The sequence below is a fragment of the Propithecus coquereli genome, unplaced genomic scaffold (genome assembly GCF_000956105.1).
Source record: "Propithecus coquereli isolate 6110/MARCELLA unplaced genomic scaffold, Pcoq_1.0 Scaffold200, whole genome shotgun sequence".
In the NCBI taxonomy this organism is placed as follows: Eukaryota; Metazoa; Chordata; class Mammalia; order Primates; family Indriidae; genus Propithecus; species Propithecus coquereli.
The window spans coordinates 2,759,719-2,780,215 of NW_012144968.1; positions in this window are offsets into that span (position 1 = coordinate 2,759,719).

Sequence of the window (20,497 nt, forward strand, 5' to 3'; positions counted from 1 at the left end):
GACTTGGGGCGGGGGGGAACCAAGGGCAAAACACGTAACCTAAACATCTGTACCCCCATAATATGCTGAAATAAAAAAAAAAAAGATAAGTAAATAAATAGAAATCAGGGAATTCCACAGAGAAACTCCTCTGTCCCAGGATCACCCTGCAGTTCCAGGCACAGCCTCTAGTGTTCCTTACTCCTTTCCTTTGCTTTGATGGTCCCCTGCACTGCCCTGCAGGGCTCCTCTGCTGATCACAGTGCAGATCTGCGTAGGGATGGCTGCCCTTGAAGACAAGCATAAAGGCCCATTTCATATTACAAGTATCTTTGTTAATCACTGTGGGAAGAATGAAGCAAGATTTGAACATCGTCGAGTCATGGAGTTTATAAATTTCTAACCAGAGTGGCTTTTGTAGACGCACACGAAATGGAAATTGGCTTTATTTTTTAAGATGGAGCACCCTTATAATTTCCCTGCTATCAAGAATGCCCTGCAGATGTTTTCCCTGTGAAATGAAAGAACAAATCAGAACTGAAAATGTCATCAAGGCACTGATTTTAGTTCCAGGTAGACAATTTATATCTTTAAGAATCTTCAACTGAATTATATTTGGAAGGCCTGTGCCCTGCCCAGCAGTGGTCCTCGATGAGTATCTCCTCACAAATAAGTAAAGAAGAAAAAAGTTCAACAACAAAATGAAGAAAATAAGTATACTTCTATTCAGCAGACAACAAACATTCTCTGCATGCAAAGAAACAAATATTTTTTTTTTTGTCCATTTAAAATGATCTCCAGTTCTCCCTTGGAAAGCTGACTTTCCACTGAGTTCCTATTGGTCTAACGGGGCCACTTCTGAACGCAAATAGGGAAAAAATACAAAGAACACTCCAAAATAAAATATATAAAACTTTTTGCCTGAAACAATAAAATTTAGTTGGTTTAGGTTTACAAATTATTACTATTTTAACTAGCAAAAAATTTAAGACCACAGTGTTTTATCTATCATTATATTTTATAAAAGGTCAACCACAGATTATATCCTGACTTTTACTGGTGGTGATTTTTGGTCACTTCATGGTAAGATACCCAGTGAATCTATGAGAACAAACTCTTTGGAGCAATGAATAACTATAGTTGCGTTCTATGGCTTAGCCCTCAGAGGTCTCCCACACTGCTCATTTAATTACACTGTTGCCCATCTTTATCAACTTTCAAAGTCCTCTAAAATGTCATAAAAAGGAATGCTAAGGAGAGTGTAGAAAAGTGTAGTAGGGTATTGGCAATATAAAACTATATAATATATCCCTTAGAAGTCAAATAATACTTAACACGATAGATTTAGAAGGTCATTTTCAAGGTACAAAATCATTCTCAGTTTTGTCAAATATAAAAATAGAGAGTTAGACTAGGTGATCAACAATGTCCTCTGTGCTATTAATATAATTATTTGATTTAATGATGATTTGATTCAATTTTTAATTTAAAGCTGGATGTGAATAAAAAACTACTGCTTTGCCAAATCAGATATACTTTTCATTCAAACACAATGTTGAAGCAGTCATAATATTTTTGATCCAAATTGTGGCTTTGAAAGAAAAAAATTATTCAGTAACTTGAGTTATCCCAGTTGGTTCTCTTTATTGATTGTACTATTCTCCTTTTGATCATGTGGTCACCATCTCTAGGGCAGAGCTTCACTACCAATTATATCATTAAGTTACTTATTAGATTATCATTGAGTTACCTAGTAATGCCTTTCCAATCCAGATATAGTTTTCACATTTCAAATCCTGTTTCAAATTAAGGTTAGTAATAGATCACTAAGAAATTTTATTTTGTTGATGTCATTAAAGTTACTCTCCATAAAGATCTACACAACAGGTCACGACTGTACCAGTCAATAGTTGCATCAATACTGAGGCTCTGATTAATTCATGTGATTCAGAGTTTCCCAGATCTCTTTAGGAAAATTTTACCTGCTCTGAAGAGTTATCTGCTAAGGTATGATCCTTCCTGGAAAACTTGCAGCTTCAAGGCTTCTATGATTACATGAGAACCCACTACTGAGATATATTCAAATAAAATCATTTATACATATGAAATCAACTACTATTATGTATCTTTTCAGACTTTTTACTAAGGTCAGTTTTCTCTTTAAGCAATTGTTGCTTCAATTCCTCCTTGCTTTTGTCACCTACCTGTAAAAAAATCCCACATCACAAAGGAGAAGGCAAGAATATTTAATATTGTTTGTAAACCACTTGGTTTTAATTTTTATGTTTAATTTAAAAATATGAGTGTAAATCTTATAATTGTTCTTCCTATGACTTCTACTATTTTGCTACCAATATAAGTGTATCTTAAAGAGCAGATAGCATGGGCAGTATCCCCAGCAAACAAACTTCTCTTCTTGTGTTATTCACTGAAACATGTTAAACTATGAGAGGTTAACTCACTTGTGGTATCAAACAACACATTATGAGCGTATCACTTTTCATTATGTTCAACTCTCAACTTGAGAACTATTGAAGTGTTAGGAATTTTATACTTCTGATCAAATCCAATGTCTTATCTATGTTTCTGTGACCCAAAGCCTTCTGTCTGGACTTAAACAAATAGAAAGCTGTTCTCTCTCCATCTACCATCCTAAAGTGGCCACAAAGATCTCCAGTCACATTCTTTTCTCTCTTTATTACTTGTTCTTCTGAATTCTAAAAGTCTTGTACCTCAAGAAGTCAAAAGGTTGAATGTTTGAGAGTATCTCTTTATAAGTCTCTTTCACCCTTTTTATTTCTGTCAGCTTACTAATGACTATGTACCATTTCAGAAACAGTCATTTTCTTGCATAAATGGTTGGGGTTTTTTCTTAGTGTGGAAGTGTGTACATTGGGCAGGCAAGGTCAACTTTATTGTTCACTGGTTCCAAGTGGCTGCTTTGAGGTCAAATAACTGAAGAAAAGCTGCCCTGGAACTGGAGAGGCTGTACCTGAGAGTATAAGGTCAGATGCTCCCCATTCTTGAAAACTACCACAACATTTAAAAGATAATTATTTAAGTGTTTGCAGTGCTTTTGTCATTGAAATGAAGGTGGTTTAATAGTTTAGTTTAAAAAAATAGTACAATCATATTAGGAGATATTTGGCAACAATGGAACTGGTATTTATTAAGAATTTTCAATTACATGGCAATATGTTTATGAACTAATGTTAAGCAAAAAATAAAAGATATAGCTGGCATGGTGGCACTACTTGGGAGGCTGAGCAGGAAGATGGCTTGAGTCCAGGAGTTGAGGCTAATAGTGCGCTATGACTGCACCTGTCAATAGCCACTGCACACCAGCCTGGACAACACAGCAAGACTTCTTCTCTAGAAAATAATATATATATATATATATATATATGATCTTAACTGAGTAAAGAAAAAAATTATACAAAAAATGATAGGATGTAAATCTGTCAAGTTATCTTAGTATTGTGAATAATCATTTTATTATGCTTCTTTAGATTTCTATATATATTAGCAACCTTCTATGATGAGCATGTCTTCCTTTGATAATGAGAAAAAATTTATAAAAGGAAAATGATCTGTAAACTATGAGAATTCATCATCATCATCATCATAATTACCAAGTATTAAATACTTAACAGCCAGGTGCTGTGGTATACTCCTATAGTCCCAGCTACTAAGGAAGCTGAGGTGAGAGGATTCCTTAAGCCCTGGAGTTCAAAGCCAGCCTGAGTATGAGAGACCCTCTCTCTAAAAATAAATAAATAAATAAATAAATAAATAATAACTTATGTGCCATTCAATTTACCTGTACTATCATGAATCTTCACAACAAATATTGTAAGAGAAGCATCATCTCCATTTTACAAAAGGTAAAATTGAGATTCAGAGAGGCTGAATAACTTTTCTAAAGCAGCACAGGAAGAAACTTGCAAAACTAAGATTCACGTACAAGTTTGTCACTCTTCAAAGATTGTTCTCTTTCCATTATGCTATTGAGAGAAAGCAGAGCTTTAGAATAATCCAAGTAGTTTCCTTTACCACAATAGTTTATGAAGAAATACCAAGGAAGAATAGAAATCAGTTGCTTCAAGGATGAAAAAAGGTGGCATGGATACACTGGAAAGGATCCAAAGTACCATGAGACCAGCATACAATAAGAAAATCGACTCTGGCAAAAAAAGAAGTCCTATAGGACTTTCTTTAGGCAAACCATCATGATTTATTAGTATATTACTTTTTAAAAAAAAAAACTGTGAGGAAACAAAAATGGAGCTTATTTTTAAAAACTCATTATTCTGCATGAACTAATTTAGCATATTACTACAGATAGATGTATTGATTTCAAAAGAAATTTCCTCTGACTGCTCCAGAATCAAGTTATTTCTGGAAAAAGTCAAGTGTGTTCCTTCAATTGAGGAAAAATACTTTGTAAGGGACTGAGTGGAGAAACGTTATTTGTCATTGATTTGTGAAGTACTGAGTAAATTTCAGCTTCAAGCTATTATTCTTTCTAACGTAGTCTGGTCTTTATCAGTGATTTGAGGCTTCCCAGATACAAAGCAAGTAGTTTTACAAGTAACTAACTGCACTTTCTTCTAGCCTGTTACTTTAATATTACTAAGGCAGTGTATGCATAATAATAAGTTTTAAAAGATATCCACTTATATTTCTTTGTATATTAATTTGGGTCTTTTAAAGTTTAAACTTGATACATCTAAAGTAATTGGAAGATAGTGATTGAAAAAGAAGGTGCTGCCAAAATTTTTGACCTTGGGCATGAACAAGAATCAAATGACAGATAACACTGAAATTAATATATTTTCCTAAGATTGATCAGATTTCAGTATTCTGGACCACTGGGAAAAAGTATAACTAAAAGTTGGAAAATTTGAGATTGATTATTAAGAAAAGGAACTGATACTGTATACCTAATCTCACCTATAAGTATTTCATTTCTGGTCTTCAAAACAAAAGATGTATTCATTCAGAATATACAGTAGATGATTCAGTCAACATATACTTATTAAATGCCTACGATGTGCCAGCAGTGCCAGCTTCATGGGCATGCAACCTGTAGTGCTGCACAGGGCCTGTTTTCAAAAGGGCCCTGTACTTGTTTTGATGCTCTACTGCTGTTATCTTGAAATTCTTAATAATTTTTGAGCAAGAGATGCTGTATTTAATTTTGCACTGGGCCCCACAAATTAAGTGCCAGGGTATTGAGAATATAGCAGGAAACAACATATTTCCCTTCCTTGGATTGTTTATAGTGAGAATAAAAGCATTACATACAATTAATAAAATGTTACTAGTTTTATGACAAGGAAAATACAGAGTGAATATTGTAAAAATTGATAGCACTCAGAAGATCTCTTATGCTGTTCAGAAAACAAGTGAAACAAAATCTACTATCAAAATGATAATACACATATATTTATATTTTTTTCCCATTGCTTCAATCTTGCCATGATGAGAATTGAAATACAGTAATTTTGTGGTTCTTCTCTTCAGTTCTGCCGACCTTTATCTTGCAATAGTTAATATACTTAAGGGAAATCTAGGACATCACAAGCTAGAACCATATCTGTGGCTTTTTCTGTCCTTGCCTCTGCAATTCTTATTTACAGTGCTTGAACTTGTGGTAAAATACGGTTGTAATCTGGGGTTACAGCTTTGGTAATGTTTAAAAGATGAGTCAAGAAAGAGCACTATCATTAGCCCTTGTCATGTGAAGTTAAAAAATACCTTGTCCTGCCATAGCTGAGGGGAAAGTCTGAGCATATCTGTATTCAGCATTTTAAGTAGTTAGATCTTTAATAGTATGTTGGGTCTTTTCACGTTGTTAAGGAAAAAGAGATATTCTCAACTTGACATAGGCCATGAGTGTTTGCCATAGGAATAAACAAGAAAGGGAGTACAGGAAATCTCAAAACCCGTGGCCTCTTGGAGTCCTGGAACAGTACAGTACCCCATGTAGGAAATGCTGGTCTTGTGATTCAACTCTTCACCACATCTCTCCCTAGAGCAACTCAACTGTATTTATGGTTCAGGCTGATTGCTAGCTGCTGATGACATTCTTCGTGTTTCAGTACCACTCCGATTTCTGTGAGAATTTTTGTGTATCTTATATTCAGATTCACCAGGAGAGAAGAAATCTGAATAGAAAAGATTCACCAGGAGAGAAAATCTCCTTTGATTACTTCCTTCCTATCTGGTATGAGCACTGCTTCTAGAAGAAATCCCACACCAGACCATTTCTTACTGGCCAGCACACAGATGGCTGCCCTTGACTCAAATTCCAATCTTGGGGCCAACCTAGAGTTTCAGGGTTAATTGACCAAAATATGACAACCTCTACACTTTTCTTGAAAGAAGTTTGGGTGAGACAGCCCTCAGAATATCACAGATGTCAAGGAAAAAAAGGATTAATTTCATTATCCTATGTGAGTTTTATTATGTACATGTATGAATGAGATGTGAGAAGTTGGGCGAAGAGGTTCCAGAACACAAGTGACGTAAGAAAGAAAATCAAAATATCTTAAACTTGCAAACTTTCATAACACTTTTCTATTTTTCTACATATATTTAAATCTTCTAATCTGCTGATTTGAGAATCGAGCTGTTGCATTAAACATGCATTTCCAAGTTTTAAAATAAAACTATTAGTAACAGAGGAGAAATTATATGGAAAAATCCCCAAAATCAGTGATGAGCTGTTGCAATTATGAGAAGCAGGATTTTAGGGCATTTGATGGAATGTTATGGCCAATTGCGTCAGTGCTATTTGTGCTTATGGTACTTGATAAAGACATGTTGAATAAAGGAAACTTTTTTTTTAATTTTTTAAATTTAAAATAGTTGTTTGTCTAATTTCTTTCTATTTACAGTAGAGACGGGAGTCTTGCTCTTGCTCAGGCTGGTCTCGAACTCTTGAGCTCAAGCAATCCTCCCACCTCGGCCTCCCAGAGTGCTAGGATTACAGGCATGAGCCACTGCACCTGGCTGAGGAAACATTTTAAGTGCTTCTCATTATTGAAGATTTGAAGGCCAGAAGGTAATAAGAAACTCCAATCAGCTGTAGATGCTTGAGGTCAAAGGGAGTCAGATGTGAGATATTTGACTACCTATGGCCATTTTTTCATAGATATCTCACAGCCTTTGACTTCTGTGCTCACCACAGTTCCAGCTACTTTTCAATATGGCTCTATTGAACTAACACTGTCTTAGATGCAAAGCTTTCATCCCTCACCATGACTCAGATACCATATGTAACCTGCTGAAGGTAGCAGGGATAAATGGCTGTCTGGCATGGTGACGTATTTGACTCCCTTTCCAAGCCAGCTTCTGAAACATGTATCTACAGCTCAGATGTATCTGCAATGTCAGCTTAGGAAGCATGATAGGGAAGCAGGTGGAGGGGAGGAGGGGCTCTTGATTTTTGAAGAACCAGAGAAGCCATAAAACAAAAGCAGGTTTCTGGAGCTACACTTTTGTTGGAAAACAGTAAATACATTGAGAATCAGAGAAATTTTAAAAGGAATAGAAATCTAGAGACCACCTACGGGGATTATCAGAAATTTGCTATCTGTCTTGAAAGACAGCTCTAAATTCACACCATTGAATCTAGCAAAAATTGCAAGCCATTGAGTATGCAGCTACAAAACACAGGATCTAAGCTTAGCCTCTCTAAGTTTTCATTTCTTCATCTATAAAATGTTTTGGACTAGAGTTCAAAAGTTCCTTTCAGCTCAGTGATTCTGTATCTCACTATATACACAACATAGAAATATCTTAATTCTAGTATAGGGTTTACTTCCAAACAGGATTCGGTGACAAAGTTTCTAGGAGCCAACTGCAGTTTCCTAATTATCTTTGTGAATTTTCATAGTTTCCAGTTGGGAACTCCAGTTTCATTCCCAGAAGTAGAATCAGTAAATGCCTCATATTCTTTAGACAAGAAGAAGTGGGAAAGGTAAGTAAAACAAATCCTGGAAATTGCACACCTGAACTCCACAAGGTTATCTGCTAAGACATGATCTAAACCACAGTATTGCACGTCCTATTAAGCAGCACTGACATCACTTCCTCATCTTCCACCACCACACTCTGTGAATCATTTCCAAGAATTTCTGTATTTGGTAAGCAAATATTCTCAGTTGTTTCTGGAGGTAGACTTTTCACCAGAGAAAAGACACAGAAAGATGGAGTCGTTTATTCCAACATCCTTCATAAAATTTGAAGTATGTGAATAAAGGAAGCACATGTTAACTGAATGGAAGTAAAACGTAATACATACTTCTGAGCAAAAACTAAGGATAGATTATGTAAGTGGATTCATACATAATAAGGGAGAAAGTTGATGCAATAAACTGAGTCACTCACTTTTACCAAATATCATTTTTTTTCCTAAAAGCACATTGTTTTTAAAAAGTAGATATTGTTGTTTTTGAATTGTCCTGAGCCTTAGTTCTCTTTCCACCTCACTTGATGTATGGAACCTTCACTCTTAGTTCTCTCAGAGCCTGTCTTACTTCTTTCAAACAAGATCCTCAAAGTTTAAAAGGCAAACTTCCTGACAAACTGAGTGAAGTTTTAACCACACAGACAGCATTTCCACCCTAACCATAAATTTGTCAGTTAAATTAAAATATGATGACAATTCTTTTTAAATAAAAGTTCCAGAGTTTTGTCTCAAATGTCAACAAATCCAGCATCAAGTTAGAGAGATATCCTGTGGTCAGATTTTGTCTCTGTTAGATAAACTATGACTCTTCAGCTTGTTCATGGGACAAGAAAATTGTTAGGACAAAATTTTTGCAATTTTGATAGATTTTGGTAATTTATACATCAACCAGCCTAAACAACTATGTCGTCATATTAGTTGTTCTTTGTAAATCCGGTAGGTAGAAAAGTTGTACCTCAGTATAATTTTATCTGCTTTTATCTTAAAATGAGTGAGTTTGGTCATCTCATCTTGTGCATAAGGCATTTTTATTTTTTTTATCTTTTCATAGTATGACTGTAGAGTAGTCACATTTTGGATTAGCTTTAGATTCTCTAAACAAATAAAATTTCTTACAAAAGGTCCATCAACACATATAAGGTTAAATTTAATTATATATTCAAATATCAACTACCTCAAGAAAACTTGACATTAAAATTTTCCTTTAAGTATTACAGTTAAAGAATCTCTCAAAAGATGGTCAATTTCTCTGTTATATTACGCTTTTTATCATAGATGATAACAGTTTTTTCACAGAAGTTTACATGATTCATTTCTCTAATCTTAAATTCTATGATATTGAAAATATTTAAAAATTTTTCTCATCCTGATTTTTTCCTACTACATTGTAATGCTCAATTCCCATTGCCGAAGTATGTTTTTGTGTGTGCGGTTTTGTTTGTTTGGTTTTGTTTTGTTTTGCTTTGTTTTTTTTCTTTCTTACAGTCCCTGGCCCAGCACAGGCCAGAGTGAGCAGTTAAGTGAACGAGGGCGCCAAAGGCGGCCTTCTCTTTCCCACAAGAGCCCCACCCCGGCATCAGGCAGCACGTCCTGCCGGCTACCCGGTGAACGCCACCCCTCGCAGCCCACCCTCTCCTTCCTCCTGCCACCTTGCTTTCCTCCCAAATGGGCTGTCCTCAAAGAAGAAGCCTTCCTCCACCTTCCCCTGCAGAGGGCCCTTCGGAGGAGGGAAAGATTGGAAGGCCGGCGAAGACCGCTCTAGGTTTCCAAAACCCCAATCCTCTGCTTCACCCCAAGTCGCGCTCCACCCTCCCACCTCTGGTTTCCAGGCCCAGTTCGGGTAAGGGCCAGGCAGAGGGCAGGAAGATTGATATACCAAATGGCGCCCCTTTTTATGGCTTGTCATTCTAGGGGTTCTCTGCCCCCGGGACTGGGGATAAAGCCAGGCCCAGGTTCCAGGAGAGAGTGGATGTAGGAGGTCAGGGTCAGAACTCCGGCCGCAGGAGGGGCGCTGTGTTCCAAAGGCTGAGTCTGGGCTTGGGGAGGTTCCAGACAGACCTGCCAGTGGGGCCCCAGACAGACACACGGGAGACTCTCTAGGAGGTGGGGAAGGACAGCACTTGACTGCACCCAACCCTGCGCCCCTGCGGCGCCCGGGCGGAGAGCGGTTTCCCCTGCTCGGCAGCCACGGCCCAGCCAGCAGCCTCCTGCCCCTCAGGCAGGACGACGCCGCCGGCGCCCCGTGAAGTCCGTGCCCAGCAAGCCAGCAGCACACCCCTCGCCTCTCCCTGCCCGCTGGCGGGCACACGGCATGGACCCCCGCCTCGCCCTAGGGCCCCTCAAACATCTGGGGGTAGGAATCTTCTCCCACTGCAGGTGGGACTCCCCTACCTCCACCTTCAGCGCGCCTCTCTCCTCCTCCTCCTCAGCTCGGCCTCTCCTCAACTCCCGCCTCGCTCCCGCGCGCTCCTCTTCCTTTTCACTTCCCCTCCTCTCTTTTCCTCATTTTTTTTTCGGGGGGGCGGGGGGCGCTCTCTTCTCTCTCTCTTTTCTCTTCCTCCCTTCTTTTCATTAATATTTTTTTGTCCTTCTCCTCTCCTCTCTTTTTCGTTCTGCTCCTTCCCCACTTTGTCTCTCTCCTCTCCCTCTTCTCCCCTCCTGCTCCCTTCTCTCTTCCCTCTCTTCTCCCCAACTGAAGGCATCTCTGCCCCAACATCTTCATTTCTTTGAAGAGAACCCTGGGGAGGTCAGATCCTAGGGATGGTGGGATCCTGGGGAGGGCTGCTGTGGGCACCCCACTGTGCACCGGGGTTCTGGGTGAGTTTTTTCAGGAGATAGGGGGGAAACGCGACCGGGGGACGACCCCTTGGTGCTCACGGCATCCCATTGTCACAGCCACCAGGTGCTGTGAAAGAGGAACTGGCTGAGGCAGGGCAAGACAGTGGGAGCCCCACTGAGTCCACCAACCCCAGCACCATGGGGCCTTCAAAAGATGAGGTGCTATGTTTTCCTTATTTGCTATTAATAGAAATATTGTGTTCAACAGTCCAAATTCTCTCAAAACTATCAGGAATTACATTTTTCTCCATTTTTTTTTTTCCTGAGTTCTCTTTAGCCCCAGATTATAATCAGTCTAGGGGATGCTATGGACTTTTGGGACCTGAAAAAAGTCATTATTCCATGATGAAAAAGAGAGATTTGCAGGTCATAACGGAATTGTTCTGGCACTGTGGAACACCTAAGGGTACTTTTCAGCTTTCCAGCTGGCAGTGAACCTGCAGGCCTTCTAAAGAAAGTGCAGGAGGGTGTAGGACTAGGATGTCTGGGCAAAAAGTACCTGGAAGAATGGGGCCAAAGAAGAGAAGTGAGGGAAAAAAATTGGAGTGATTTTCTTCACAAATCCATGATACATTCATGTAATCTCTGAGATAAATCAATACTCTTATAAATTTAAATACAATAATAAAAATTACTGAGTGAATTTAACTTTGCCATTCTTACTTTTACTTTAGTTCCAAGAGAATCATCAGTATGCCTTATTAATAAACTTAGTGGTAAAGTTAGTCAAATTACAAATATTGGGCTTAGTGTTACTGACTTTGTTCTAGGCTTTGCGGAGACAGCACTGAATATAAGGGAGAAATTTCCCACCCTCAAGAGGCTTACATTCTTGTGGGACTAGACAGATAATAAACATGAAAAAAAAAGAATATAAATTAAATAGAGACAAAAAGATGGACCTTATAGTTAATAATTGACAAAATAAAACATTCTATGTTTACTCTGTGTTCCTAAGGATTACTGAACTTATTTTCAAAACAACCTATCCTTGTGTCCCAAATGAGTCATTAGTTAGGATGTTAGCAAAATAAAGCACTCAACAAACTACAATCTATTTAATACTAAATTTCTGATCCTTTGTGGTATATTTGGCCCTCTGTTGTTTACTTGCTAGAGTTCTGTCCTATCATATGTCTGTAAGAATATAATGAGAAATGTAAAAGTGTTTGATAAGAATCCTTCCTTGGTCAAGAAATAGGTTAAGTGATCTGGCGAAACATGCCTTTACTAACTTGAAGAGTGGGCCAAATTGGATTAATAGGGGAATAGAAACTTCAAAAAAGTACAAACAAATTTTAAATAATTATGGTGGGGAGAGGAAAAGGGGAAAAGGCTTAGAAAAACCTTCAAGGGTATGAATTTGGCAATGCTTTAATTGTAAAATATGATTAATGAATATGACAGAATTTGGAGAACTTAAAAGTACAGATTGTTTACAGTCCTACTCCAGGCATAACTGCTGGCTAAATCTGTAACTGTTGAAAATTTCTCGACTGTTTTCTTACTTAATCTTCAGCCAAGTGTCCATTTCCTTTTGCTCTTAGAGCCAGATTAATGACATTTTAATTTTTACATTATCTCTTTCTTCTCTTACCTACAGTTTTAAGAGCAAGTTCATCTAGCCAATAAATGAAAATTGAAAGCAGTCCAGGGAAAAAGAACAATAAACCAAGGAAGAAGATTCTCAATGTTACTTCAGATGCAGAAAGTGTAAGTATCTGAAATATTCTTGCTTATCAATATGTCTACTTCTTTATTTGTTTTCTTCCCCGGTAGAATATAAGCTCCATGAGAGTAGTGTCCTTGTCTATTTTGTTCAATCTTTCCTTCCAGAGTGCCCCCAGTACCTTTCAGAGTGCCGAACATACAGTTTTCATTAAATATTTGTTTGATGAACAAATCCAAAACTGAAATATCATTTAACTGGTACGCTTAAATTCTAACTTATTCTTCTCTCCTACTGCTTAAAATTATTTTCTCTTGTCTAGCCTCCATTTGAGAAAGAAACAGTAGTTTTTCATAATTAAAGAAATAATTTCTTAATATTTTAATAATGAACTTAAAATCCACTTTAAAGAAATAGATGGGTGAATGTTTGGTTTCAATTCACTTTTATTAACTCAACCTAGAGATCCCTAGTGCCAAAATCTTTTTGAAGGATTTTATAAGTCACAATAGGCAGGGGTCCTTATTTGTTTTATCATATTTTTTATTTCCTTTCACCCCTACATGTTCTGAAAAAATTCAAGGCAGCTTTACTGACCTACTGACATGTTTGTTCTTATTATAGTTAGTAGATTCTCAAATTACCTAATCTGTTTCTAGGCACATAAAAGATCCTTAATACATCAATGAGATTAGACAGATCTCAAATTATATTTACCCAGAAAAATATCTAATCTAATGAATGAGACACAGAAAATACTGAAAACAACTTCTAGGGTTAAGCTTTTCTTCTGTGATGCTTATATTGGCTTTATACCTTCCATATTCTATATACATATATCACTTCTCAATCATCATTAACTTTTTATAGGGTTTTGTCCTACTCATTGCTTAATCCTGGCTAACATCGGGCACTGAAGGAGGTAATTTCATCCTTCTAAAATGTTGCATTATTTCTAAAATTCTAAAAGAGAGATTACATTTTGTGAAGCACAGAATGTCCAACTAGGGAGTGACTTGGTCATCTTGGGTTAACCGATTATTTCATATCTATAATTTGAGGTTACATTGTTTGCAAAAACAGAACTTCAAGGAGCTTTCACGAATCTCCTATTGTCAATATTGCAATTTTTCCTGGCTTCTGTTATACTCAGAAACTTAAAAACATTGTATTTATAATGATGCTACATGAAAGGATGATGACATGGAACATTACAGAGAGGAATAATTCTCAAACAGAACACTCTCGTGGCAGTCATAAAAAAGGGACTAAAGACTTTTTCTATTCAGAACCTGTATTTTAAAGAAGTCAACAGCCAGGGTATGAAAACAAATCATTTGTGTTATGTCTCCTGTGTCTATTCAAAATGAGAAGTTCAAGGAAATTCACTAGGTATTTTAAATAAACACTGCTGGTTAATGTCCCTATACCAGAACAAACAAAAGCTCAAGAGACTCTATTCCTGGTAGTTAACAAAATGCTTCTTATATCCAAAAAAGTAAACTCTCTTCCATAACTTATAAATTTTCTCATTAAAATGGCTGCATTAACAAAAGCAAAAAAACCCTCCTGAAACGCATGAAGTTGAATGTTCATTCAAAAGACAAAAAAAATATTTCTTTGGGCTAAGACATCATATCATATATAATTCTGTAAAAGTAAAAGATCTTAAAGGTATCAAGCACCCTGCCCATGGCTCTGCTCTAGAATGTGAATAGGAGGATGTCTTTGATAAATGTATGTCTTTATTGAATGCCAAGCAGCAACATGCCATGTGCTTTACAAATATTATTATTTCATTAAACCTTATAACAGCTACATAAAGATCTTTACTTTATAGATCCTTACTTTATAGATCAAGAAACTGAGGCTTGAAGAGGTCAACTATGCAGCCAGTAAGAGGTGATATTAAGAATTGAGCCTACTGTTATCTGGCCCAGAGGGCATATTCTTACCCTATGTCCTACCATTTCCCAAGGTGGTGTGAGGTTGATTTCTGAGCTACCTATACACCTTGTACACACTTTTATTGTTAAACTTTTTGGCACTACATTGTTCACATTAGTCATTGTTATTTACCTCTTGATCTCCTGTTCTAGAATTTGAGTTTACTGAAGACAGGTTCTGCATCTTATTTATCTCCATAGCCCCAGTGCAACTCACAGCCTTATCCCTTTTTAGGAGGGTACTCAGTGACAGCTGAAAGGAACTGTTGATCTGAGGTCCTAGAAGAGTTTACTAAATCCAAAAGCAGACCCAGGTAATGCTTTGCTAAATAACCTATGTAGCTTGCACAGTATAGCCTTTAAAATTAAACAAAATAATTAGCTGTTAAAGAACAGAAAAATAATGAAAAAAGGACAAGCGAAGAATGTACACATATGTGAACACCCATACCCTGAAAGGAATCTTTTCTTTTTGATAACAATGGAATGTTCCTAGTGGGTCACTAATTTTTACAGCATTATTTTCCCTAAAAGCTACAATTTAAATTTATTTGGGTAATAATATAATATTTTGATAGATATGTAGCTATGGAGACAAGTGCACAATGCTGTACTTCATCTCTAGCACACTGCTGCTTTCAAGTACAAATACCATGAGAAAACTGGCTGTGAGTCAGAGATGTACTTTACCACTCCTGCTTGTTTAAGCCAGAGGCTTCTTCTGAAGCAGTAATTCTTCATCAATAGGAGAGCATCTTCTAAACCTTAAATCAGTGTTTCCTAAGTGTGGCCCTTGCCATTAACTGGCTTGCTTGTTAGGTAGGCCGATTCTTGGGCCCCTTCACAGTCCTGGTGAATCAGAATCTTCTGAGTTCATGCTCAGGAATCTGTACATTTGACAAGCTCCTTCAGTGATTCTGAGTTAGGGGAAAATTTGAGATTCACTGTAGTTTAACCTGATCAATACCCTCCTCCAACCAGCTCCTATGTTTTCTGGGTTCTGTCTCTCCAACTTGCTGCAGACTGTCTTAACTTTAAAAACATAAATGTAGCTTCAAATTACAACCCAGGGGTAGGCTTTCAATTACTGCAGCCTGCTGTTACTTCCATTGGAATGTTTGAATCCATGGAGCAAGTTAGTCCTAACCCCAAACACTTGAGTGAAATTCCTACAGAATAACCTTCCACTAGCACTGTCTCTGGAACCTGGAACAAACCCTACCAATTTCTACCTCTGACACTACCACCTAGATTCTCAGTCTGTACCTGCCATATACTGAAACTGTGGGCCCCCACCATTCTGTTTTTGCCTGTTACTGTGAATCACCAAACCCTGACCTTATGATACCATTTCTCGCCCACTAACCTCACTGCTAATGCCCATTCCACCCTTCTCTCCTTCACATATCCCTCTGGCCACCATACTGCCTTTACTGAAATGCTTGTCCCCTGATGACTTCTCTTCTACCACAGGCTATCTGGGGCGGAGGCAGTTCATTCTTCTATATCACACTTTCTACAGACTACAGATCATATCATTCTTCCCCTAACTTCTCTATCCTTTGAGGATCATGTTATCTGCCTCATAAATATTTTCATCTGTAAGTGCCTCTTGATAAATTAATGTCTTTATTCATATGAATCATTCATTTATTTATTCATTCAATAAAATTTACTGAGTTTTATTAATAATAAGTGCTAAGTGCAGGGGATGTAGACTAGTAAGAGAAACAGTAAGTGATTGTATTTTAAACTATTGTTATAATAATACAATATAATATATTGAAGAAATTATCACATCCATGCATTTCACTAGCACCTTAGAATTCAAAATCTTACCTCCACTTCATACCTTTCTTCTGACTTTCTGACAAGAATTGCAAATTCTTATGAAACATCTAAAACCAAAGGTGTTAATAGTTTCTCCTGAGCTCCTGCTCCTGTCTTCCATATCTCTCATCATCACCAGCCATGCAGATCCCTAAATTAGAAATCATAGTATAAGGATAGCAAGCTCAAATGGTTAACAGGGGAAAAAGAGAATCCATCAGTGAGTGAAGCAGAAATGATAGGAAACTGACAAACTGAAAATCATAGCCCTATTTTAAGGATACAATCAGTGCTTGATTCATACCAATTACTGCAAGTCAAGAATATATAGTTGCCACATCTTCAAATTTTTGACAAGAAATTGAAAATCCAGATGTTTGTGAGCAATTTCCTAATTTTGAAAACATTGTACAGCCAGTCAAGGATCATCAATATATTTAGGAAGCAGCATGGACATAGCATCTTAAAGTATCACCCCACAAATTACTTAGTAATTACAAAAGGGAAAAGGCACCTTTACAATGAAGAAGTCTAGTATATCTACCACCTTGAGCAAGTGTTCAGACTGAACATCACCAATAACTATAACAGGACAAACTGATGTTATATGATCCTGCTACAATTCAATGCGAAAGACATTGGAGTTTCAAAAAAGTGTAACCTGAACTAAATCATGAGGGAATCAGTCAGACAAATTGAAATTAAGAAACATTCTACAAAATAACAGACCTGAGCCCATTGTAAATGCCACAAAATGACACATGTGTAACATAGTATATATGGAGTTTGGTACTATCTATGGTTTTAGGCATCCACTGGGGGTCTTGGAACATATCCCTTGAGGGTAAGAGAAGACTACTTTGTTATGGTCCCTATTGTGTCTCTGTCTCTCCCTTCAAAGTGTGTATTTATTGAGAGCAGGAACTCTGGCCTAGTACGGTGCCTAGTGGTTGGGAAACTTAAATAAACATTTGATGAGTTGATTAATTTTTTAAAATTGTTTTATTCTGCCTGTTTCTATTTCACTACTTTCTCTGAAAAAGCTTAACTATAAAGAAAAGGTCACAGAGATGGATAGCCTATGAGAGGTAACTAAGCATTAAAAGGTAGGCAAAAGGAAACAAATTGACAAAGTGTTGGAGAGAATTACTAGCTTCAAAAGCAAAATTAAGTTTCTGGACCTATCTTAGATGAGGAGAAAATAAATCCCAGAGCCAAGGCCTTCAAAGCATGACAGAAGAGTTTTGCTGCTGTGAGGTGTTAAGGGCTTAACTTCTCTGCTTCCAAATGTCTGTGCTCTAAAGATCTCCTTCTGTTTCTTGGGAAATTCTAAACATACTACCATGGCCTTTTCAATGCAAGGATCTGTTTCCTGTAACTCCATGCCTCCTTTCAATTAAGATCAAACAGAATTTAACATTAAGTGGAGCTAAGACTCTTTTTCAAGTTAATGTTAATTATAACTTTGGTGGATGCGCTGCAGCATGTTCTCAGCCTATCTGATTTTATGAACAGACAGGGGCAAAGCTTCAAGGAGACTGATCATTCTGCATCTATTATTATAATGTTTGCCTGTAATAATACACAGGTATTTTTTTTCTTCCCAGAAAACTTTCACATGAGTATTTATTTTATTGGAGACATTAATCTTTACTAGAAGCTAACAATAAGATTGTCTCTATTCAGTTTTGCTGTATTCTTAGTTAATTAAAAGAAACTCAGACATTTCAGTCTTACATATTAATGTGAAATTTGCTATCTCAAAAATATAACCAAAAAATTTACTATTGTGTAAAAGGAGGGAAACCATTTCTAAACCAAAATCTTCAGAATAATGTACGATACCCTAAGTGAAGGTTACTGGCAAGCCTCAGAGATAGATACTGGTCACAAGAGTCAACATATCTTTTGTTTCCTTAAACTAGAGTTTGCAAAGAGGTAGGTGACTTGTAGTTAGGTTTGCTAAATAAAATACAAGTAAACAGAGAAACAAATTTAACTGTAAGTCATGTATTTTTATTTGCTAGACCTGGCAACCCACTTGTAGGCTGATTTTATTTATTTATAAAACAATATTTTAAACATATGGGTTTATAAAGAAAAACCTAGATATCAGCTTTTTTTTGTTGTTATTGTTTAAATAGAAAGATCTGACATCATTGGGCTCACATTTTTGCATTTAATCAGCTGGAGCTGAGTATGCATTGGCCCTTTGCTAGATGACCATTTATTCTCCAAATCAACGCAGTTACTGCCTGGCCCCTCCCTGATTCCTGGATCCTGTTAAGCCAGAGTTTTCCACCCTTATCTTACCCACTCTTTATGTTTTCAAACTATGCAGTCTCATGTACCTACCATTTGTGGCATCTGTACCTTGACCATGCCTAATCCCAGTTGAGAAGCAAGTAATTTTATTAGAATAGCACATCTGTACTGACAATACATTGTTGGACTCCATTATATATGCCTTAAAAATACAAGCTCTTTCTGAGATGCTCTGTAGTGCTTTGTTTTCTTCTCCAGTTCAGCCTCAGCCCTGAACATTTCAAGTGAAATACCATGACATAGTGGAAAAAATGGTGGGTTTTAAATGAGATTGGTGAGTATTTTAGTTCCCGCTTTGTACCTAAAATAATCCATGTAACTTTGGAAGGTTAATCTATCAGCATCTCAGTTTTTCTATCTGAAAAATATAGAGGTGGGACACAACAACAATGGCTTTAGCTTTATGTTGCTGTTAATAAGTGATAATTACATGAACTTGGCTTGTAGTCAAGACTTTCTGAAACTCTAGAATCAGGGTATCAACTCCTGAGGCAAACAGTTAATAATCTTCCTGTATTACTGTAAGGTTTTATGACATCGGAAAGCGTTTATCTATTGTCAGACTTGCATAGCATCACTGCAGATTGCTAGGAGACAGTAAATGTTTTCACAAGCAAAAAGCCTTCACTTTTTCCTACTGCTATTTACTGCAAAAAAAAAAAAAAAGTCTGCACAGCTACTGGTTCAAAACATACTCCTTTTATTGACTCAGAGCAATGGATAGACTTTAAAAAAATCTAAATTGAAGAAAAGGAAAAGGATGCTTGCTATAATTTAATCCCCTCAGCAGCTCTAGGAGAGTCTGTGTAGACAAATCTCAAAATGAAAGAAAGTCTTTGAAGAGCTATCTCAAGTAGTGCTTTGATTAATTCAAATCCACCACACAGAGTCCTTTAAAAAATAGGCAGATAAAACTTTCTTCCAGGCTGGGTGCGGTGGCTCACGCCCGTAATCCTAGCACTCTGGGAGATGGAGGTGGGAGGATCACTTGAGCTCAGGAGTTGAGACCAGCCTGAGCAAGAGCAAGACCCCGTCTCTACTAAAAGTAGAAAAATTAGCTGGGCATCATGGTGTGCGCCTGTAGTACCAGCTACTCTGGAGGTTGAGGCAGGAGGATGTTTGAGCCCAGGAGTTTGAAATTGCTGTGAGCTATGCTGAGGCCATGGCACTCTACTTAGAGTAATGGAGCGATTGTCTCAAAGAAAAAAAAGGAAAAACAACTTTCTTCCAAATTGCGAAGATAAGACCACACCTGAATACACCCACTCTCTCTAACAACATTAAACACCTACCTCATTATAAAAACCTTCCATAGGCAAACTAACCAGATTGCCTCAACGTTAATTAAAATAATTAACACTTTCTCAATATATGCACTTATCTCCCCCACCACCACTTTTTTCTAAGTTCCTGTAATCATAGATCATTGCTTCTCAAAAAAGCCAACATCAATCCTCCTCTCATTCCCACAATTAACTTCCAAACTGAAATTCTTCCATTATAAAAACTAAAGAATGATCCAGACAAAATTGTATTGTGCAGAAGGAATTGGTTAGCCAAGAAACCAGGAAAATTATTCTGAAATTTATTAAATTGCTATCTTAAAAAAATTATAATGATCTATTGTTATACTTAGCAATCAAGTAAAATTAAAATGAACCTAAGGAACTGAAGTGAAATGAGAGAGAAGAGAAGATGTGATAAAAATTTACCGAAATAGTCAAGATTTTGTAGTGATTCTACTTATTCTGCCTATCATTTATTTTTTAAAAAGTAGCAGAAAACAAAATATCCTAATTATTAGATCCTTAAAATAAATTATATATGCAACATCATATATTGTCCATTATCTCTGGAAAGTTGTTTAGATAAAAATATTTAGTTATAATAACACTTTAAAACTAATACAAAAATACACTAAAATAAAGGTAT